We start from the raw sequence: 3,744 nt of genomic DNA, 5'->3' as shown, positions 1-3,744 counted from the left end.
CACTCTCTTACCAGTAAACAGTACCTTACTAGATGAATTACTTGAGATTGTGCAGCCATTTGACTCAAAATTCACTTTGTATCCTTTGTCACAAGCTGACTTATGCTGAGAAGACTATGCTTAAGTCCTTCTACATACAGCACATTCTCAATGGTTTTGAGCTCCCTGTTCCAACAGTTCCTCTGCCTAAAATCCTCCCTCGGTTATTATCACCATAGGTCACATGTCCTTCTGCTTTGAGCTTTAAGCTGGTGAACTTTGTAAGATCTCCATCATTATGCTTGGAACAGCCACTGTTCCAAGTACCACTGGTTTCTTCTTGCTTCCAATCTGCAAAACAGAATAAAAAATATACAAATGTACCCTTTTCAGTATATGGGTCCAGCACAGATTAACACCTTTTCTTTGGTAGCCACTTAGCTAAGTTCTTAGGCACAAGATGTCTTCTAGCAATGCAAGACCTAGATGATGACCAGATTTCATGCAGTAAAAACAGGTTACATGAGATGCCTTTGCCACTGTTAAAAGCTGAAAAAACTGATTTGCTGGAACAAAAAAACTTGAAAGCTTTTTGACATTGGTTGTATTTCCAGGGGTATAACCAAGTCCATTCTTATTGAAACAGCATTCTGTATCCAAGAGAGACTCAAGGTTTTCTCTTCCCTTGGTGAAATTGGAAAGGGTTTTCAGCAAAATTCCACTGTTTTTCCAATCTTTTGCAGTTTCACAGTTAATAGAGGCATGCAAGCAAGTCAGTTCAAGGCTTACCAAATCTGTTTTGGCCTTTATGCAATTCTTCCTCAAGTGTTTTTACTTTAGGTGCAAGCACATTATTTACCTTTTGCAGCTTATTGCATATTACAGCTAGCTATTGGTTCCTCATTGTTTCCTTGAAGGCAGCAGCAAATCATCATAGTTATCAGAATCAGCAGAAAATACTTACTGATTCAGAGCTTGACTCCTCATCCTTCATCATGAAGCACAATTATTCTCCTCATCTTCTGTTGAAGAGCTGCTAGTTGAGGATACTTCATTTTCCTCCCATAGAGTGTAGGCTCTTCTTCCTTTGTTCCTTTCAAATTTCTTGCTGGCAGATTTGTCCCTTGTTTGATTGTCGACAATCTGTTTTGATATGCCCTGTTTTGCCACATCCAAAGCAAGTATATTTAGAGGAATTTAAATCATTGGGTTTAGGATACCTTCTTTCTGCTGGTTCCTATTTTTGCTTTCTCCTCAAAATTTGCTGAATCTTTTTGTAGAAGGTTGATTGTTCATCATCTCAGCATCTTCCTTTTCTTCCTTGATCTCATCTAATTTCAGTTGCCTTCAGTGCCAAGCCTTTGGGTTTCTCTCTGTTGTTTCCTGTTCTTTCAGTCTTTAAGCTCTAAACTCATGCTCCTCAGTTTCCAAACAGTGCAGTAGTTCCCAATTTTGACAGATCACGGCTTTCAGAGATAGCTGTCCCTTTGGTTGCTAGCTTCTGTCGAGGACTTTCAATATCTTTATGTTGAGCTCCTCCTTATCAAATTCTTTTCCCAAGCCAGTTGAGGTGATTCACAATGTGGGTGAATCTTTTTTGCACATCAGCAATGTTCTCTCCTGGTTGCATTCTGAACAGCTCATACGTCTTGGATGAGTGCATGTTTCCTTGATCTTTTACATCCTCATCCCTTCATGAGTCACTTCTATGACTTCCACATCTCCTTGCTGACTTACATTGAGATATTCTGAAGAACTCGTCCATTGTCAATGCAGAATTATTATATTCTTGGCCACCAGATCATGTTGAGCTTTTCTCCTTTCAGTATCACTCCACTTGATCTTGGCTTTTCAACTTGTTCATCTTTAACCAATCTGCATTGCACATAAAGTCATTGACCACAGCTTCCCAAATTAATGCATCAATGGATTCCATAAAAATTCTCATTCTGACTTTCCAAAATGCATAATTCAATCCATTAAACATAGGTGGTCTATTTACAGCAGAACCCTCAGCAAAAAGCACATTAAACTCAGACATTTTTACAAACAAACTTGATTAAACTACAAGTCCCAGCTCTTGATACCAATTGTTGGTTTAATAGTGCCAAGTTCAAGAGGGGGGGTGAATTGACCTTTTAAAACTTTCTCGCAGAACAGTGTTTAACACAGTTTTACAGAAAATAAATCGATTTATGTGAAAATGAACAATTTATTTCAGCACTGTTTTTGTTTGAAAAGTTTTAATTCGCAAGGTTAATCTCAAATTATGCAGATAAAATTTCCAGATGCACACACACAGATATCAGATTGAAAAGCAGTGTAACACAAAAACAGCAAACCTTAATTCAATTCGTGGATTTGGTTCAGTTAAGGCTTGACAATTAGTGAGACAATCTATTACACACAAACCTGTTTTATTAGCCTTTAACAGATTATCAGTGTTCTTATTGAAACCAAACAGTTTTTCAGAAATCAAGAACAATGAATCACAACACAGCAAGCTTCAACTTTAAGCAATTTGTTTAAGGTTCAATTAATAGCATTGACAGTTTCTTAAACAGCCTATCACAGTCAATCTGTTCAGATGGTTTTAGCAGATTACGTATGTTCTTATCAGATTCAAATACCTTTTTCAGAAATCAAGAACAGTATGCACAGTGCCCAGAAAGAACAGATTTATTTCAATTTAACAGATTTATTTCTTAGCTGTTTATCAATTATGCAGAAACGAAATTGCAGAGAGAGAGAGAAATGACACAAGCAATTATACTGGTTCACTCAACCTGAGCTACATCCAGTCTTCACCAACAACAGGTGGAATTCACTAACACACAGTACAATCAAGTACACTTCCACTGTTCTTGAAAACCTACAAGAACTTAGGTACTCTTGCTGAAAAAAACCTATTTCAGCACTCACACACACACACACATCCACTCTCCAAGAACACCTATCAAGAAGAGGATTCAACCAAACTATTACAAGTAATAAGAAGTGAAACGACTACACCTGATTGAGGTAACAAGATCAGCCTTAAACCAGTAGGCAGATTGCTAGAACAGTAGCTGCACCTCACATCAAGCTTTTGGAACCAAACCAAGAACAAGCACTTTTTGATTTTCGAAATCTTTGAGAACAAATGCTAATCCTTGAAAACACTTAACTCTCTGCTGACAAAACTTGTTTTTTTGCAAATGTATAACTGTTTGAATCGTTTTTAAACTCAGAAAACAAGTTTGCACTTTATTGAAAGCCAGCTTATAACAGATTTTTGAAAACAGTTAAAGCTGTTATAAAATGAACAGATTGAAAATAAATGAACAGATTTTATTTTCGAAAAGCAGTTAGAGAATCTGTTAAGTGAGGAGACTTAGTCAACCATTCTGGTGCAGAGATAAAACTGAAAACGTTTAAGCTTGTCATGCACCAGAGAGAAAAAGAATCTATTCATTTACAGATGAACAGATTTATTTTTTCGAAAACGAAAACAGAGAAGGTTTAACTATTTGAACTCAGTCGTTTTGAAAAGAAGAAGACTTAGTCAAAATACCTGATGCACAAAATCAAATTTTTACAAGACTTTAGCCAAGGCATCAGAGAAGAAAATGAATCTATTTATTTAGAAAAGAACAGATTTATTTTTATGCAGTAAAACGTGTTTTTTGTGTAAAACATGTGAAAAACAGTTTTAGAAACTTATGCTTGTTCTTAACACATGGCCAGTGGTTATGAGGTGAGTTACTCATCAAAAAGCTACTCTTA

The sequence above is a fragment of the Phaseolus vulgaris genome, chromosome 1, assembly GCF_000499845.2.
Source record: "Phaseolus vulgaris cultivar G19833 chromosome 1, P. vulgaris v2.0, whole genome shotgun sequence".
In the NCBI taxonomy this organism is placed as follows: Eukaryota; Viridiplantae; Streptophyta; class Magnoliopsida; order Fabales; family Fabaceae; genus Phaseolus; species Phaseolus vulgaris.
Note: the sequence above shows the minus strand (reverse complement) of the source record.